Here is a 14,825-nt window from a genome sequence, read left to right as displayed (position 1 = left end):
GAGTAGGAGGCTTTTTCATGTCCTTTAAATCCCATGGTAGGGGGACAACTTTTTATGGCACCTGTACTTAAGCTAGCTTTGCTTTATGAAAGACTTACATGCATTGTCCTCTCTTGTGGAAATTCTGCATGGAGGTAACTTCCTACTTTGTAAAGCAGTATTGCAGAAGAATATCATGGAAAGTAAGCGAGGTTATGATTTATTTCATGGGCCTCAGATGAAAGGGGCAATTAAGTACAGAGGATTATCTTCCTTGGTGATTTTTAGTTCTAGCTAATTCTCTCCCTGGGGCATTGAGGGATCTAGTACTACTTCAGCAGATCTGTAGAGGCCGGAGGGATGCTCCTGTTGTTGAGCAGGGCTCCCTGAGGCTCTGTAGGGCAGCAGAGATGTCTCCTGCCCTTTGGTGCATGTACATCCAGCCTTTGCTTTCCCACCTACTGAGATGCATAGAGTGGCAGGACCCCTACTGTCCCTTTGCACTGTGTGTTTGGGGAGGCTCATTCCCTGCCTGTATTTCCCTGTGTTCAGCTGTAACATTCCGTGCCACTTGAGACTCTTTAAGAACAGCTGTTCTGCCTTATCCATATTACAAAGGACAGGAACTGGACTAACCGATGCCAGCCTTCTCCCAATCTACTACCTCCCATATTTACTATTGTTATGAATAGCTAGCCACTGGAGTGGGGCCCTGAGCTATTCATTTCCAGTGGAAAGCTTGAGTAGTGCATGCTGTCAGCAGTGTCTTGAGAGTAGAGGAGGGGTTGAGTGTTTTAATTCTCTTCCTAATTTCCCCCTAGCAGTTTCCTACCGTGTGTTGTATTTGGGCTTTCCTCCCTTTTCTACTTATCTCTTCACTAAACGTGACTTCTCAAAAAAAACTCCACAAAAAACTAAGTGAGATTGTTGTTTTATTTTTAAAGTAACATTTATTAGATTTAAGGTTTATAGGAGCGCCTGGGCGGTGCAGTCGTTAAGCATCTGCCTTCGGCTCAGGGCATGATCCCGGCGTTCTGGGATCGAGCCCCACATCAGGCTTCTCCGCTAGGAGCCTGCTTCTTCCTCTCCCACTGCCCTTGCTTGTGTTCCCTCTCTTGCTGGCTATCTCTGTCAAATAAATAAATAAATAAAATCTTAAAAAAAAAAAAAAACCAAACATTTAAGGTTTATATCCAGAGAAGTATAATGAAACGAACCAAGAAAAAAAAAAAAAAAAAGAAAAAAATCTCATCTCCAGATTATCTCTGTTACTTAAATTTTCTACATGTTCGTATATCAGTATGGTTCTTCTTCTTGGTCTCTAGTCACTTTCCAAAGATAACTATAATGAATAGTTTCTGATGTATCAGAACATAATTTAATACACATACTAACATGTATATCCATCCTTTAAAAATTTCAGGCTAAAGGAACCACGTATTAATACCCACTGTTTTCAACTACTTTTTTCAATTAATACGTATTGGAGCTTTATTCCTATCAGCACTTACAGATCTAGCATGTTTGTTTTTTTTTTTAAGATTTCATTTTTGAGTAATCTCTCCACCTAACATGGGGCTTGAACTCACAACCCTGAGACCAAGAGTTATATGCCCCATTGACTGAGCCAGCCAGGCGCCCCCCTCTAGCACATTCTTTTAATGGCTACGTGATATTCCATGTATATGGTGTAGCCAGGACTTCTTGTTTCTAGTTCGGGCATTATAAACAGTGCTACATTGAGCCTGGTTGCACAGCTATCTTGGCCTACTTACCTTTGCAAAAATATCTGTAGGAAATTGCTATATCAAAGGGTATATGCTTTTATATTTTTGATAAAAATTATCACATTGTCTTGCCACCACAAAAGTCTGCACTGATTTACAAACCTACCAACTGTACATGAGACTACACATTTGTCCAGACCCTTGCCAACACTTACACTGATGGGGGGAAACATTATCTTCCTATTTTGATTACGTATTTAATTATGGGTGAGGTTATATCGTTTCTTTGGTAACCTGTAGTTTTCAAAGCCCGTATGGGAGAAAAGTCATCTAATAGGGCTAATTGATACTCTTGACTGATTCCTTTCTTAGAATAAAAGGAAGAGCACAGTGGACTAGGATGTTTTTACCTGCTTCTTTCAACTCTTCTAAGGTTCTGTGTGTCTATGGGAGTGAGGCAGACAGGGGCATGAAATATTCTTGGGGTCCTGTTCTTCATCTGCTACTATTTTGGGATTAAATTACAGATCTTTTCTGTTTGGTGTGGGAGAGGAAAAGGGGGCCCTTTGTCTTTTCCATGCAGGATTGATTATGCTGAGTTGTAATACGTGATTTGTCTCCTGAACACAGCTGCCTAGAAACCTCAACCTTGGGGCAATTCTGAATCCCCTGGGAGGACAGCCCTGGAACAAGGTAGATCTATTCCAAGGGATACTTAAAGTCTACAGAAATATTTTAGGAAATTTGCCTTAAAATTGCAGGTAAAATTGTGTATGCTTGTGTATTCGACTGAGCATACATGTCGATTTTCTTCTAGGGATTGGGGGAGAGTTTTTACTAGGTTCACATAGAGACCTTTGACCCCCAAGAGGAAAAAGTTGTTCAGTGTACTAACAATTTTAGATTTAGAACCTACTGTGGTACTTTAGCAGGCTTGTAAGCAATTTTCAGCCTGTAATAACTTGGGCATGTGAGTGAATTCTGGGCCTGCTCGGGAGGCCTACTGGTCTTCTAGAAACAAATATAATCTTCATAGATCAATAAGGGGGCCTCACATGGAACACTTTTTTTTTTTTTTTTTAAAGATTTTTTATTTATTTATTCGACAGAGAGAGACAGCCAGCGAGAGAGGGAACACAAGCAGGGGGAGTGGGAGAGGAAGAAGCAGGCTCACAGCGGAAGAGCCTGATGTGGGACTCGATCCCGTAACGCCGGGATCACGCCCTGAGCCGAAGGCAGACGATTAACCGCTGTGCCACCCAGGCGCCCCTCACATGGAGCACTTTTTTCTTCCTGGCTTAGCCTATGGATTGTTCCATGCTGAAATGGTTTCTTGAGCCCACCCCAAGCCTAAGCTGTACCTCTCTACTCTAGGTTGGTAGTCTGTAGGAGTGTGAGCAGGGTCATGTGTGCCCTGCTCCTACCCTGAAATAAGTTGATTAGAGGGCCGGCTAGTAGGATAAAATGTCAGCTCCAGAGGGGACTTTAATTATCATCTGTTCTGACTTCCTCATTGTGCAGATGAAGAAACTATGACAGCAAGGTGAGGGGAGGCAGAAGAGTTTGGTGGTTTAGAGTGTAGAAACTAAAGCCATCATACTGGTTACACATCCAGGTAGTATACCTTAATAGCCGTGTGATCATGAGTAAGTGACTTCACCTCTCAGTGCCTCGTAATAATAAATAATAGCTAACATTTATTAAGCATTACTTGCAAGGGATAATGACAATTATATGAACAGTTCCTTATTTAGTCCTTATGACAGCCCTATTAAATAGGTTCTGTTATTCCTATTTGAATGATAAGGATATCAAGGCACAGAGAGTTGAAATAGCTTGTGTGTGTATGAGTGTGTCATATCCACTCCCTCTTCTAAAGCAAATCAGGCACCTATACATTCTAGTTTTCTTTCATCTGTGCTTCCTTGTAATAGAACTTTGTCAGAATTCCTCTCCGATTTTTCCATTATAGATGTGTCCAACTCTGAAGTCTGAGTCCTTTAGACATTCTGCCTCTGAAAGTTAAACCACTTTTCATTGCCTCCTGGTCCAGCCCCTGTCTACATGCTGGCTTTCCAAGTTTCGTGCTCTAATCCTGGAAACCTGCACATGCTATTTATTTTGCTACAAAGCTTCAGAACCGAGGTTGTAAACTAGCTGCCCATAGGTCAAATTCAACCCACAGAAATACTTTGTTTGGCCTACATCATTAATAGTGTTTGGGAAATAACACAGAAAAATCATAATTTCTAGCACCTCTTGAGAAGGTCAAAAGGTCTGGTATCATTGGATCTTTCTTCTCATGGCCACAGTCAGCTGAAGCTGTCGTGAGTTCCTCCTCAAATCTTCTAGATGTGTTTCCACCACTCCTCGATGTCTTAATCCAGGGGTGCTTTCTTCATTTACGTTACTTGCCTGGACCTATAGACATTGGAGTTTGAGAGGTCTGCTTTAGGGATTGGAGTGGTAATGAGTGGGCCAGAGTGAACTGGGTAATAGAAAAAACTTCACATGCACAAATAGACATTGCATGTTTGGATAAAGTGCCATTCCTTTAACGCGGGTTATTTCTGCTGATGTCTTTTTACAACCATCCTGTTCTTTGTCACTGCCAACATCCGAGTTATGTCTTCCTTGGACTGGTGCAGTGGCCTCTGAACAGGTTTCAGATCTGCCATCCTCTAACATCGAGGGAGTTCAGAAAAGGTAAAGATTGCCCTGCTGTTACTCTGCTTGTCTCACCCTTTTCATTCCCTGTTTCAGCTGACTGCTCACTCACCACCTCTTTCCCTTCTCATATCTTTAATTTCTGTCACTTTCTGTCAGATACTGTTAGTTCTGTGACAGGTAATAGTGTCTTGCTTTGACAAGGATAATAAAGAGAGTGATTCTTTCCCACTCAGTAATAAAACTAGGACAAGCCAGGAATTCCTGTAAAGAGTTACCTTATAAGATGGTGCTTTCACGTGGTGTGTAAATGACACATCTGAAAATGGGCAATGAGTGCAAATTCCTACTATCAAAAAGAGATTGCTCTCAGGACCTCACCTGGCTTTGGGGGCCTATAGGTTAGATGTCTGTTTTGCAGGGACTCTGTCAATCCTGCTTCTGTAGAGGCCAAATTAAGTGTAACTCCTTGCCTTCTGAGCAAACCAGACCATCTTGGCCACATTGCATTTTGACTGTTGCTTATACTATTATGGAGCTCAGGGTACAGCTTCAGAAGCTGGAAAAGGTGCCTCATGCTCTTACGTTTGTTCATACTTTAAAGAATGAGGCTTTCTGGACCAGAATGCAAGGCCATGAGGGTAGACAAAGATTTCTTAAACATGACCCCAGAAGCACTCTACATGAAAGAAAAAAGATGATATATTGGATTTCATTCAAATTAAGAACTGGTTTGTCAAAGACACTGTTAAGTGAAAAGATGAGCCAAAAGACAAGCCATGTCTGGGAAAAAATTCTTCATCATACATGTATTGAACAACAATTCCTACCTGCAGAATCTGTTCTCATAGAACTACAGATCAGTAAGTAAAAGAAAACTCAACTTTTAAAATGAGCAGAAATGTTGAATAGGTACTTCACAAAAGAAGATATACCAAATAGCCAGTAAACATTTGAAGGGTAATCAGCTTCATTACTCCTGAGGGCAGTGCAAATTAAAACCACAATGAGTTATCACCAGACATCCTGAATCGTTCAAATTAAAGAGACTGAATGTACCAAGTGTTGGCAAGGGTGTGGAGCAACTGAAATTCTCATACATTTTAGGTGAGGGTAAATTGGTACAACCACTCGGGACAACTCTTTGTCAGCATCTGCTAAAACTCAAGTAGTGACTCCATGACCCGGCAATCTCACCCTTAGGTGTATCTAGGAGAAATGAGTGTGGACTTCCACCAAACATGTGTACGATAATATTCACAGATGCTTTATTCATAATAGCCAAAAGCTGGAAACAACCCAAATGTCCATCAAAGGAGAATCGATAAATAAACTGCAGAATAGCCCTACAGTGGAATATCACATAGGCTTAAAAAGAATGAACTGTAGGTACACACTTTGACGTGGCCGAATCTCACAGTCATAATGTTGAATGAAAGCAGCCAGATAGATACAGAAGTGTGTGGTGTTCAAGAACAGGCAGGTAGTAGACATCAGAACAGTGATGACATTTGGGAAGGGTATTGACTTAGGGAGGCATGAGGGGCGCTTCCAGAGTTTTATATCTGGGTGGTAGTTTTCATGGGTATATACTTTAGTAAAAAAATCGTTGAGCTATACTTAGAATTAGTGCACTTTGCTATATTATTTAAAGTATATTTAATGTATTTATTTATTTAAAGTATATTTTATTTATTTGTTAGAGTGTGCACTCGAGTGAGCGCACAAACAGGGGGAGTGGCAGGCAGAGGGAGAAGCAGGCTCCCCACTAAGCAGGGAGCCTGCATGCAGGACTCAATCCCAGGAATCCAGGATCATGACCTGAGCCTAAGGCAGACACTTAACTGACTGAGCCATCCAGGTGTCTTTATTTAATGTATTTAAAGTATATTTTTTAAAAAGCCAAGGTCACTATTATCTTCACATGGGTATTTGCCTTCCCTATGATTCCAGTGGTTGTAACAATATCACCAGCTCTTTAGGGAATGGTTTGAAGGGACAAAACAGAGAGGAGAGTCAGGAGAACCCAGCAGTTTGGATGGTATTGTAGAAAACTGCAAGAGAAAAGCTGGGGCTCATTGGAGTTCAGTTGTCCGAATGGTTAGCTCTAATTGGGGGACATGCCTTTAGTTAGCCACTCCTTTTTTTCTTTCTTCCCCCACTCACCCATCTTTACATACATACACAATGCTCAGACAAGTGTTCCAGCCACCAAAACCTGTAATAAATGCTTGTTTTCCTCCTAGAACTGTATTCCTTTCTTGTTGGTTTTAATCAATGTCACCATCACTCCCACAATCATCTGGCCCAAATCCCAGAGTTGCATTTTCCTCTTCTGTCTCTCTGTCTCTCTGTCCCTCTGCCGTACCCAGCCTTGCTATGGGTTAGTGTCTGGCCACTATTTTTAGTTCTGAAAGCCCCGGCTCCATCTTAGGGCCACAACACTATTTCCGGAAGGGACTGGCTACACTGGCTTCTTGATTTGCCTCATGCTTCTGCCATATAGCACATATCCTTAACCATCACTCTTGCCGTTCCCTACCCAGGAGCTTTAGTGGATTCTTGTTATCTTTGTTCATGGCCATATCCCCAGAACCGGTATGTGGGATGCTCTAAGAAAATGTTTTTTGGAATGAATGTATGACTTACTTTACTGGATAAAATAAAAACTCCTTCAGCAAGCAATCTGCTCCTTGTCTGGTGCCAGTGTCCCTTCTTGCTCTCCTTGTACTCTCTCCTCTTGTACTCTCTTCCATATATAAACACATGTAGAGGAGGATTTCTCTCCTTTTTTCTTGCTTTTGTCTAGTCAAATTTTAGTTACCTTTCAAGGTCCACAATCAAATGGCAACTCATCAGGAAAAGCATCCTTGCTCCCTGTTACATACTTTTTGTTTTTTAAGATTTTATTTATTTGAGAGAGAGCAAGAGAGAGAGAGAGCAGGGGGCAGAGGGAGTGGGAGAAGCAGATTCCCCACTGAGCAGGGAGCCCGACTCGGGACTCAATCCAAGTCCCTGGGATCATGACCTGAGCCGAAGGCAGACACTTAACCGACTGAGCCACCCAGGTGCCCCCGTTACATATTCTTTTTCTTTTTTTAATGTTCTCTTTTTTTTATTATTTTTTTTAAAGATTTTATTTATTCATTTGACAGAGATAGAGACAGCCAGCGAGAGAGGGAACACAAGCAGGATGAGTGGGGGAGGAAGAAGCAGGCTTCCAGTGGAGGAGCCCGATGTGGGTCTCGATCCCAGAACGCTGGGATCACTCCCTGAGCCGAAGGCAGACGCTAAACGACTGAGCCACCCAGGCGCCCCCCCGTTACATATTCTTAAGCACTGGGTGTTATACGCAACCAATGACTCCGTGAACACTGCATCAAAAACTAATGATGTACAATATGCTGGCTAATTGAACATAATAAATAAATAAACAAATAAATGATACTCTGAAAAGAAAAATAAACCAACTTCCTTTACTCACTGTGTCCCTAGCACCTAGCACAGTTTGGGCACAGAATATGTGCCAATGAATGAAGCTTTCTCTTCTATAGGAAGGGATCTCTATTCAGAGCCTCTGTAAAGTACTTATGGTCTGTGACATGCATGTTGCTTGGCTCAGTTGCTGCTTTTGGTATCATTGGTGATCTTTTAATATGAGTGTTTATCTCTAGCTAGACCAATATTATAGTTCTTATTTCCTTCCCAGTACCCAGGAATTGCTTCTCAAAAATGAAGTGCTTGTCCTGATTTGTACTGTTACCTATCATGTTTTCCTATGGATTTTTAAGGACAGGGCCATGTTTTATTTATCTCACAGCACTTAGACTATTGTGTACCTTCAGTAAATATTGAATGAATGCAGTTTTATACTTATCCCCAAATAGTCTGTATTTTCAAAGCAAGCTTTCTGTAATGTTTTCTGGACCTGTTAATTCCTTGAGTGTAATGGCATGCATCAAAATGTTGTCTCTAAGGAATAAATCCCTAGAGAAGGTTGTAGGGTTCTTGCTGGGTTTTGACTGCCTGTCAGATTTCTGTGGGGAAGCCAGGGATTCTGGTAAAGTTGCTGTCTGGTTTTTAGGCCACGAGGTGGAGCTCTACAATCAGCTTTGTCCACTGGAAGACACCATGGCCCTGGTATCCTAACCCAGTGGTTTTCAAACTTCAGAGGGCATCAGAATCACCTGGGAATCTTGTTAAAATGCTCCTTCCTGGAGCGCAGGTCCAGAGATGGAATTGTTAAGACCTGAGGCAGGACCTGTGAATCTGCCATTTGAACCAGATATTCCAGATAATTTAGCAAGTTTGCATATCCTGCAAGATGGCAGCTGTGGTTATTAAAAGGTCTGTGTCGAATTCATTTCTGTGTTCATTCTGATCCAGGGTCTTTGGACTTTAGGCCAGAGCTTCCCCATGTGCATTCCTTTGCACAAAGCATAAATGTGCCTACGTGCCTGTTACAACAAGAGACTTCAGAACATCTGGGGAATGTCTAGTGAATGGATGGGAATTCTGGAAGCATGTACCAGTCCATATCCTTCCTTTAATATTCCTCAAGTATTGTTATGAAGGAGGTGATGTCAGATCCCTAAATCAAGTGGACTTTTTTATGGTAAAAAAAATTTTAGATATAAATAATAGTAAAATGAATTCTAATATACCTATCACTTAGCTTCAGTAATTAACTCATGGACAATCTTGTTTCATTTATTCCTCATCTGTGACCTCCCTTCCCAGTTAATTTTGAATAGATTTCCATATAACATTATATCATTTCTCTGTAAATACTTTAGTATGTATCTCTGAAAGATAATTCCTTTTTAAATTGAGATAAAATTCACATAACATAAAATTTGTCGTTTTAAAGTGAAAAAGTCAGCAACATGTAGCACATTCACAATGTTTTACAACCACCACCTCTATCTAGTTCCAAAACATTTTCATCATCTAAAGTAAAGCTCATACCCTTTATGCCATGACTCCCCAGAGTACTTTTCTCTTGGTAGCTTCTGGCTCATTGATCTGCTTTCTGTCTCTATGGATTTACTTGTTCCAGATATTTCATACGTATGTGACCTTTGGTCTGGCTTCTTGTCTTTATCATCATGTTTTTGAGATTCATCCACATTGTAGCATGTATCAGGACTGCATTCCTTTTTGTGGCTGGATAGTATTCTATTGTATGGATATACCAAATTTTGTTAGTCACCCATTGACACGCATCTGAGTTGCTTACAGTCTTTGGTATTATGACTAGTGCTACTATTAACATTCATGAATAAGTATTTGAGTGCCTGTTTTCAGTTCTTTCAGCTGTGTTCCTAGGAGTGGAATTGCTGGGTCATACAGTAATCCCATACTAAACTTTTTGAGGAACTGCCAAATTACTTTCCATAAAAAGATAATTCTTTTAAAAAACATAATCCCAATATTATCACACCTAAAAAATAACAATAACTTCTTAATATCATTGCATCTATTTCAGTTAGTGTTTAAATTTCCTTAATGTTGGGGTGCCTGGCTGGTTGATTTCGTAGAGCACATAACTCAAGCCCCACGTTGGGTGTGGAGATTACTTAAAAATAAAGTCTTAAAAAAGAAAATTTCCTTAATTGTCTCATGAATGCTGCAAATGAATCAGGATTTAGATAGGGTTCATACAAAACAATTACTTAATATGGCTACTGAGCCTCTTTTAATCTGTAGGTATTCCTGCCTTGCACTTTTTTCCCTTTCAAATCTATTTGTTAAAGAAACTGTATTATTTATCTTATGGAATTTCTCACATTTTAGATTATAGTGATTGCATTTTTATACTGTCATTTAGCATGTTCCTTCTGACCCATTTTTTCCTATAAATTGGTTTTAGATTTAGGGGCTTGAACTGATTCAGGGTTTTGTGGGTAGTTTTGTTTTTTGTTTTTTGAGGGTTTTTTTGTTATTGTTGTTACAAAAATATTTCATAGATGGTGTTGGGTATATCCATAAGGAAGCTAAAAATGTCTAGTTTTATCTCTCCTTTTGTTTTAAAATACATTGACCGACTTCTTAGTTTGGCTTTTTAAAATACAAGTAGTGCTGGTGAAGATGTGGAGAAACTGGATCACTCCTACATTGCTGGTGGGAATGTATAATAGTACAGCCACTCTGGAACGTAGTTTGGTGGTTCCTTTATAAATTAAAAATGAACTTACCAGTCTCAAAGGATACATACTGCATGATTCTATGTACATAACATTCACGAACTAATATATTTGAAGGGATGGAGAACAGATTAGTGGTTGCCAGGTGTTAGCAGTGGGGGTAGAGTGGGGATGAATATGGCTATACAAGGGTAGCCTGAGGAATCTTGTGATGATGGTACACAGGAGTATCTTAATTGTAGTAGAGAGCGCTTTCGCCAAATAAATAAATAAAATCTTAAAAAAATAAAAATAAAAAAGATCTGTGTATGAGATGGTATTTTAAAATAACACTTTCTTTTGATTATGGAAAAATTCATGTTCATTGTAGAAAAACTTGGAAAAATAAAATGAAAGGCATAAAAAATAAAAATTATCTAAATCCCGTAGTCTAATTTATATATCTTCTTGTTGGTCTTCACACATCTATCAGTCTGAATGTTTATCATTATTTGTGAATATAATAGCATAGGGCACAGATTCAAAACCTGTAGAATTCACCACTTTCTGAAACCTGACAGATGAGTTTCCTTTTTTTCACTTGACTTCCCCAAATGTAATTATTAATTTTCTTTCTGTTCTGCAAATGTTAGACCCTCACTTTAAAGTACAAGATATAATTAAGATACCTTCCTATCTGCTAAACTCTTCCTTCTTGCTGGCCACTTATTGGCAGGTAGATGAGTTTAACTTCCTTGAAGGATGTGTGGTGGTGTCACAGAAACAGGGTAACCTGGGTGGTCATTGGTTGGGCCGGTTCTTTGCCTGTCCAGGAGGACTTCGACTCAGATGATCTCCAAGCCTCTTGCTATTTTAATTAATTAATTATTTAAAGATTTTATTTATTTGAGATAGAGAGGACATGAGCACGGGGGAGGGGCAGAGGGAGAGGGACAAGCAGACTCTCCACTGAGCAGGGAGCCCAATGCAGGGCTTGATCCTGGACTCTAGGATCACGATCTGAGCTGAAGGCAGACGCTTAATTGAAATAGCCTCTTGCTATTTCTCCAATTTTATGCTGCTTTGTGGCTTGCCTCTCAGATTGGGTTTCATGTGTAGATAAATGTCAAGACCCATGTGAACTTTGGTGGAGCACATTTTTCTTTTTAACGTTCGAAGTCAGAGTTTTTCAAACTGCTGCTCATGACCCATTAGATCATTCATTCAGCAGCTATTTATTGAATGACTGTTACATGTCTGGTACTGTTTAAGCACTTGGGGTATATGGGGAAGAGATATAAAAGCTAACAGTCTAGTGGGAAAACACAAATAAGAAACAAAATAAATACATAAAAATATATGGTATGTAAGATGGTGATTCATGTACTAGAGAAAAATAAAGCAGGCAAGGGAGACAGGGAGTATTGGGGTACTTGAATTTTTGTACTGGGCGTCAGGGCCTGATGGAGGAGGATATTGAATAAAGAGGTAAGCGAATGAATCATGGACATATCTGGAGGGGAGCATTCTGGACTGCAGAATCTGTAAATGCAGACCCTGAAGCAGAAGCATGCTTGACTCGTTCTAGGCTCAGTAAGGAGGCGTCATGTGGTTGAAGTAAGTAAGGTAAGAAGAGTGCTAGGAGGTGGGTCAGAGATACCGGGATCAGGAGGTGGTTGTCTAGGGCTTTATTGGTGTTGTAAGGAATTTGGTTTTTACTCTGGTATAAGTGGGGAGCCACTGGAGGATCTTTAGCAAAGAAATGATGTGTTCTGACTCATGGTTCAGCATCGTTCTGGCTGTGTTATTCAAGATAAATGAAGCACGGGCCAAGAGTGGAAGCAAGGAGGCTAAGGTAGGAAGCTCTTTCAACAATTCTGTGGGCCATGAAATCAATTTAGATGGTCACAAGTATTTATTAAGTAAAAAAATATAGAATAGAAAATCAGTGCGCATAGCATTATAGTAGGTGGTAAGCATTGTTTAATGAATTTATGCTAAAAAATGTGGGTGTACTGGGATGCAGTATAAAATGTACTTTACAAAAGGTTGCTATAACACAAGTTTCAAAGCCATTATTCTAAGACACTTCTGTTACTGCCAGCTAGAGGGGACTTTGGTGTTTGGATACATTCTCAGTGAGTGGCTCCTGTGAGAAACAGGCTGGCTTCCTGTTTTGTGTCTCATCAGTCAGCAGTTTAGCCTTTTCTCCCTTTCCTTTGCGTTCCTCTAGTCTCTTGTTTTCAACTGTTTGCATAGGAGTTCTTCCAAGAAGGTAACAAATTGTGATTTTTGTTTGCAGACCCTCTTTTGCTTAGGATTTTTTCTAGACTTTGCCTCTTTCCTCTTTAACATTCTTCCAGCTTTGTGGTCTTGCACCCTAACAGTCAGTGCACCCACCCCAGTTTCCTGCCGTCAGGAACTGCCTGTTTACCTGCATATATTCCCACCCCCTCCTGCAGCACTGTTACCGTTGCTGTAGCAACTGCCATCTTGATCTCCGTCTTCCCCTTGCTTTTTCCTGCCTCTTGCCAACCACTGTTCATTAAACTTTCCCTCCCTAGTTTTATTCACCGTGAGGTCAGGGCTGATGCTAATGTAAAATCTGTCAGAAGGTAGGACCAGGAGTAGTTGTAAGGTGAAGATTAAATGGCTGCTTACGAAACCCCTCTCTATTTTCTGCAGCTTAGGATGAGGGGGGATTCTGAATAAGCCAGGCCATCTGATGAATTGAGATGACTAAATATTGAGTCCGTAGTTCTATGGGAAATTCATGAGTGTCCTAGAACAAAGCTTATGGTTATGTCAGTGCCTCTTAATTTATTTTGAGATCTTGTTTGGTTCTGTGTGGCTTTTAGGATCTCTGGGCCAAGTGCAAAAATTTGGTTGTAGATCACTTCAACTTTGGGTACGTCCCTGTTCTGGAAGAGGATGATTAGAAACACTGCAATGCCTGCCATCCACATTTGCTTCAGGGAGGGACTAGATATGCCATTGACCATTTAAAGATTTCTCTCTCTTTTTTTAAAAGATTTTAAGTAATCTCTGTACCCACCGTGGGGCTCAAACCCACAACCACGAGATCAAGAGTTGCATGCTCTGCTGCCTGAGCCAGCTAGGCACCCCTATCCAAAGATCTCTTTATCAGAAATTTATCAAGCCCTTCTGCCACCTTCAGGCAGACTTAAATTTCTGGATGTTCAAGAAGGGAAGGAAATCTTACCAGGGACACTGAACCTACATCTATATTTCAAGCCAGAGAGGTTTGGCAGCGAATCATGTTCTGAGGATAGTGGGTTCGTTTAGACACTTCACAATGTATCTTTCTCATACTAGTTGTCTGATAGTTCTGACTTCCTCTAGAGACGTTACAGTCTTGGAACTGAGGATTATGTTAGAAAGAACAAAAGAGAAAGCCCAGGTTCTCCTGCCAACTCACATTAAAAAAATGGTTAAGGGATTATTGGGACCCTGAACACACTTAAATAGGATTGGTATGGGCTGTGATTCCCTGAACTTGTTCGCTTTCTACATAATTCTAGTGTTCTCTGGGACTTGTCATATTCTATGGGTTGTGCAAGTACAGAATGTCCTTTATTCCTTACAGGTCATCCCATCCTAAAGCAGAAACTGGAGGGGAGGAAGAGATTCCCCCGCCATGTATATAGAACCTTGATTTTGTCACTGTGGTTGTATAATACCAGATCTGATGTCTGTGATTTGGAATAACAGTGCATTTCACAGGTGTTATTGAAGCTTTCACTTAGAAACTGTAAGGAAATTCATGCTGTTGGCATTGGTAAATCATGTTGGTACCATTGGATGAATTACTTAGTTATGGATTTATGGAAATCTAGATTCATGGAATCTAATCTTGGAAATGTTATCAATGCCCTGTCTTGTGTTGAACATGATATTCCTAGTTACTTTCCTTGGAAACAGCCTTAGCCTGTTTCTCTTCTATTCCAAGGCCTTAGCCTTGGCCAAGTACTTTAAAAAATGTTCTTTTTACTCTGCCAGAGCAATAAAGAAGTCCATTTGAATAGTGGGGGTGGGAGGGAGCAAAAAAGGAAAAATCCAGGAGACCACACTAGTGAGAAATATTTTCCTGTTGTTCTGTCGTTCTTTTGCTTTTCGTCCTGGATCTTTTACATGCTGACCCTTGGATTACCTCCTACCCCATTCTTTTTTTTTTTTTTTTAAGATTTTATTTATTTATTTGACAGAGCGAGACAGCCAGCGAGAGAGGGAACACAAGCAGGGGGGAGTGGGAGAGGAAGAAGCAGGCTCCCAGCAGAGCAGGGAGCCTGATGCGGGGCTCAATCCC

At 40.5% G+C, this 14,825-nt stretch overlaps 1 protein-coding gene across 3 annotated transcripts in view; it reads left to right on the top strand.

Moving 5' to 3' along the window:
• Positions 1–14,825, top strand: part of DCAF5 (DDB1 and CUL4 associated factor 5) — a 91,694-nt gene that overhangs the window by 30,737 nt on the left and 46,132 nt on the right. The gene's annotated exons all lie outside the window — the stretch shown is intronic.

Source organism: Ursus americanus, chromosome 26 (assembly GCF_024610735.1).
Source record: "Ursus americanus isolate L20-20 chromosome 26, mUrsAme1.1.p, whole genome shotgun sequence".
Classification (NCBI taxonomy): Eukaryota; Metazoa; Chordata; class Mammalia; order Carnivora; family Ursidae; genus Ursus; species Ursus americanus.
This window is presented reverse-complemented; position numbering and strand designations above follow the sequence as displayed.